Below are 5,506 nucleotides of genomic sequence, written 5' to 3'. Positions count from 1 at the left end.
GCTAGGAAGTAGTAGAGGAAAAGCCAGGAAGATCCCCTGGAGAAGGAAATGGCCACCCACTAGCATTATTACCTGGGAAGCCCCATGGACAGAGAAGCATGGATGGCTACAGTCCATGGGGTTGCAAAGACTTGACTCAGTGGCCAAAGTCATATGACTCAGCAACTAAAACAACCAGAGATGAAGCCAAACCTAGAAGTTCATCTTTATAGTGACCTACTGGGTCAAGGATCTCCTGGTTTTATATCCTTCCATCTCTCTGAGTATCAGCAGTGTGACTTATTTTACTGCTGGTTATTGTATCCTGACATATGCCCCAGAGGTTACCCACTCCATCTCACTAGTAAGTGCATTTTCTAGTAACCTTGAGGTGGTTAAAGAAATGCAAAGGGGAAAAAAGGAGACGTAATCACAATTCTTTCCATTCACACTTCATATTAATTAACGCTTTCTACAGATGATACACTCCCGACTCTGCAGTAGTTTTTGAAGCCAAGATCCTGAATATCCCAGTATATGCTAGGAGAGAATTATATTCACATATAATTCCATCTAAAATTATAGCAGCAAGTATTCTGATTAACAATAATAAAACATCTTCATTAAGAAACACACGTTAAATATGGCAAAGTAATAAAAGTGAAATATTCCATCATTCCAAAGTGCGTGTGTATGCGTGTGTGTGTGTGCATGTGTGTGCTGTGTGTTGTGTACGTGTGTTCCTATGCTTTCCATATTTTCTCTGCTTATGAAACTCGCTACCCTGACTCTACTCTGCTTAAACTCACCCTTTGTGGGCAAGAGAATCCTAAATCCACTTGTTGCTTCCTTTCTGCTTATAGAGTGCAATGTGGGGACACCATAACTAGGAATCTATCTGGGCAAAGATGCAGATGAGCTGCTGTTTCAAAATTTCTTCCTGGTCTTTTGATAAGCATCACTGGATCCATGCTTTATGATGGCAACCCCTCCTTTAAAAGCAGACAGGCTCTAGGGGACTGCCAGTTCCCCAAAGAGGACTTCATTTAGCAGGCGGAGTTGAGTTTTTACTATCACATCAGGGAGAACACCACCCGGAGAGGTTTTTTGTGTCTCAGAAAGGGGGAGGGCAAGGGTGACATTACTAGAGAGTCCTGTGGTCTGAACTTAAGTGTTTCAGGAAGGTCTTTGTTCTAATAGCTTAGGAGTAGAAAGGCTAGAGCCCTGAAGGGTGTGTTCATGAGTAAACAGTTGTTTGATGAACAAGACAGTTTGCCCGGTTGAGCAATTTGTTGTCCTGCGAAAGGTGATGTTTGCCCAGGTGAGCATCAGTCATACTGAGAAGGACAAAAAAAAAAAAATTTTTTTTTAATGAGCTGCCTGAGGTTCAGAACAAAGTTATTTACTGGTTTGTCTTTCTGGGCAAAGATTTTCTGGAACAAATTGTAAAGTCATGTTGGGCCTCAGCTTCAAGTATTGATCACGGAGTTCCAGCAGTGCAGATGTCTCCACCCACCCTGGGAATCAGAGGATGAACCCAGAGAGGAAAGACTGCCCTCCATCCTCACCAAGTCCTGCTCCCATGATGGGAGTGCTCCTACAGTGGGAAATACCTACCGTGCCACTGACTGAGCTGCCTTAGAGAAATAATATCTGTGTCAATACGAGAGGATGAAGATGAGCGTCAGTGATGTGTGTATGCGTGTGTGTGTGTGTGTTAGAGAGAGAGAGAGAGAGTGAGGGAAGGGGGATGGAAACCAGGAAGAATCCTCAATTTCCACTTCTCACTGGCAAGAATAATTTAATATTCATCAAACTTGGATATTCACCAAACTGGAGGGGAGGGTGTATTGTTTGGCTCCCGGAGGGATATTGGCATGTGTCTGGAGATATTTCCATCCATCTCAGCCGGGAGAATAGTGCACTGGCATCTGGTGAGGAGAAAACAAGGATGCCTCTGCTCAATATCTTACAAAGCACAGGACACCCCAGCCCCTGCCTGCAACAAATGATCATTGAACCCGTGAGCTCAAGAGTGTAGAGGTAAAGGAACCCTGAACTAGATGAAAATAAAAGTTCCCCCAGGACATATGAAAAAGGAGGGGAGAAGCAGGGACTAAAAGACAGCAAAGCAAAGACAGGCAACATGAGGCCCCTCTGGGAAGGAGTCAACTGAAAAAGAGGATTAGGACAATATCATACATATTGTTAGAAATCTTTTAGGCTTCCAAGTTGTAGTGAAGCACCATTTATGCTCAACACTTCAGGGTCGTGGAACAATTACCTATCAGAGAGCTTGGGGGTACTCACACAGTGATGTAGCACGTGAGCTGGATCTTGAACTCAGGACAGGTAACGGCTTGCCCTTCCATGCCTTGTGTTGCATTCAGCTAGTTCATCCAATTATTGTCTATAAAAATACATTTCAGAAGGTCTAGTGCATGAATGAACTATCTTCTATCAGATCCTGGAAATACAAATCTCCATTTGCTCATATAAGAGGTGTTTTAAACAGCTTCCTGAAAACTCCCATGACTTGTGTAAACTACTCATGATACAATAGCAGCTTACTTGAGAAAGAGACAGACAGTCATAAAATAAATGTAGCAATGACATCTTGCTGGAGGCACTGAAACTATAAATATAATTCCGATGTCATTTGTTTCCTTCCGCCCTTGAAATCCAGATAAACTGGCTCAAATCATTAACTTCATGCTCAATGGAAAAGCAAAGGCTTTGGGGTTTCTGTGGATTTCCAGCAACAGACTGCATTCCGATGTCTCCACATCTGATCCCTGATTCTTCAAGTGCTGTTTATACCATGTGACTACAAACCAGGCAAGAAATCCACCCTTCCTCAATTCTACACACACATTCACACATGTGTGGCATCTTGCACAAAGAGCTGATAAGTATAGCAGATTTACTTGAAGATTTACATAGAGATAGGAAAGGGGTTACCTACCAACAGCTTCAAATCCAACGTTGAAGAGCTCCCTTGTGAAACTCTGTTGGCCAGCCTGCCACCAGGGAATTCCCACAGGATGTTTTTCCCAGGGTCACCTCGAAGCCATAGAGGCACTCTGTCCACGTGCTCACAGACCAAGGGACTTGGAGAGGGAAGCAGTGGTTTTGTTGCAGCCCTACCCTGGCCCCTCAGCCAGCCAACCTGAGCCCCTGCAGTCTGCAGAATCTGTGCACAGTGGCTCTGGCCCTACTCCGTGCAGTCCTCGGTCTCAGCCCGTCTCTAATCCCTCCTCCCCTACTCCCTTATAAGCCCCTCACTCCTCTTCCTCACTGATACAGAGACACAGACAGACCTATGAACACTTCATGTTCCCAAGCTGGACAGCTTAGCTAGACTTTGGCTTGTTTGTTTGTTTTGCTTGCATTCTTACCAACCCCCTTGGAGTCTTACCTGGCACTCAGAGTAACGTGACAGGTGAGCTTTCCAAGTAAGAATGATCACTTTGTAGATGAATTCTGGTACCCAGCTATTAAGATAATAAAAAGTTTACTGAATTAGAAAGCAAAAACAAATGATACCTTTGTGAAAGATATGTGAAAGACATATCTTTCACAGAGGGAGACGCATAAATACACCTCCCTGAAAAGCTGAGGCTGGGGTCACTCTTTGGGGTGGACGGGATCATAAAGTTCTGTCCAGCGCCCCATCCAGTAGTTGATACTCTGATTCATGTCCAGAAAGGGGCTGACGAGCGTCTGCCTGATGGAGAGTCCTTCTTTCCCACAGCAATTCGGACCTGCCGTCATTAGACCTGGATGCACAGGCAGGTGAGGGAGAGGTGATATTTCCGTGGCTCCCACAGCACAGCTTTGAATGTCTCAGCACAGAACTTGAGGTTCTTCACTCTTGGGAAGCCACCTAAACCTCTTTCCTCTACAAAATCCACTTATCACGCCTCTGGCCATGGTATGCATTGTTTTTCCTGTCTGGAATTCATATTTCTAAACCTGGAAAAGTTCTGTCCATCCTTAAAATCCACTACAACTTCCCCAGGTCGAGTAGCTCAACTGTTCCTTTCCACCCTGACATATCTTTACTGTGTAGGATACAGCAGACCATATTGGAATGTTCATTAAACCCTCTGCCTTTCCCTATTACATAAGAGAAACTTCATCAGCGATTTCTCCTGCTTTTAACACAAAGCCTAGGCCACTGTGCATAATATACATTAGTCTAATTACTGTACAAAAACTGCATCTCCTCTTCCCTGTGATAGTCTTCAAATGCATGAAGACAATGACCTTGATCATTCTTAGTCATCTCCTCTCCGGGTTAGACTCCTAGAATCTTTCACTAATCTTTCCTTCACATGGACCCTGGCTCCCTTTCCATCTTTGTCTCTCTCCCTTGTATATGTTTCCATTCCCCAAGGTCTGACACTTGGGACTCAATGTCATACTTTCAGGAGATCCCTGCAGGTTCTCAAGAAATGGCACCTGGAGGAAGAAGTGATAGTAATCATGCAAATATTCAGGAGCATACTCCCTGCAAGAGCAGGGACAGGGCCCCTCGGATCAGGCAGTGCCAGGCCCTTAGAGTGTATGCTCAGCTGCTCAGTCATGTCTGACTATTTTGTGACCCCAGGGACTGTAGCCTGCCAGACTCCTCTGTTCACAGGGTTTTCCAGGCAAGAATACTGGATTGGGTTGCCTGCCATGTCCTCCTGTAGGGGACCTTCCTGACCCAGGGATTGAACCCGGGTCTCCTGCATTGCAGGCAAATTCTTTACTATTCAACCACCAGGGAAGCCCAGGCCCCTAGATCTACCTCAACAGAAGATGGGGCCCCTGGGTACAGTTGCCACACACTTGGCTTCCCCCAGAGTCCTCGGAACTGTGAGCTCTCTCTTGTGTACTCTAATTGCATGACGGCCAACTTTCAGATTTTTTCTGCACAGCTGGAAGGATATTTACACTTTTCTTATAAAATTTTGTCATCTCACACATCCTATTTTGTAAACTGTTTTTTTCATGCAAAACATATGCTGTGTACAAACCCCTTTGTAGGTTATTAAAAATACATCTAACATAGGGATTCTTAAGATAGTGTCACATAGAAATTGGGAAGATTTCTAAAATTGAAAGTTGAAGTGTATGTGTATGTGCATATATGGCTTTTTATGGGGAGAAGATCTATGGTTCCTGGAGACTTGAAAGGGTCTATGAGCCAAAAATTAAGAACAACCCATCATCATTTCTGTTGGACACACAATATTCCACTATACAATTGTGCCATGCTTTATTGTGATACTTGCCTACTGTTGACTGTTTAGGCTGCTCCCATCACATCAATGCTATAAGCAATTCTACCCTGGCTGTTTTTGTGGATACCACTGCTCATACCCATTAAGCTCACCTGCAGATGAATCCCAAGAAGAGAATCGTTTGCCTAAAGAACATGGACCCTTTTAAGGCACTTCTCTGGTACTTATTTGAAGGTTCTAACCTTTGTTTTTTTCAAGTTCAACTCTGGGCTATCTCAAGCTCTGCTCTGAAGCTC

The 5,506-nt window shown here is 44.2% G+C and overlaps 1 long non-coding RNA gene across 1 annotated transcript; it reads right to left on the bottom strand.

The window, feature by feature from the left end:
* Positions 1–1,763: 1,763 nt before the first annotated feature.
* Positions 1,764–3,997, bottom strand: LOC147367865 (uncharacterized). Its single transcript, XR_015168752.1, has 3 exons — positions 3,398–3,997; positions 2,290–2,389; positions 1,764–1,910 (listed from the first exon to the last, which is right to left on the bottom strand). It is a non-coding gene; the product is annotated as an uncharacterized LOC147367865 (long non-coding RNA).
* Positions 3,998–5,506: the final 1,509 nt, after the last annotated feature.

This window comes from Bos grunniens, chromosome 8 (genome assembly GCF_055505025.1).
Source record: "Bos grunniens cultivar Pamir isolate PY7600 chromosome 8, Bosgru_T2T1.0, whole genome shotgun sequence".
NCBI classification, from domain to species: Eukaryota; Metazoa; Chordata; class Mammalia; order Artiodactyla; family Bovidae; genus Bos; species Bos grunniens.
The sequence above is the reverse complement of the archived record's forward strand: the minus strand, read 5'-3'. Positions and strand labels throughout refer to the sequence as shown.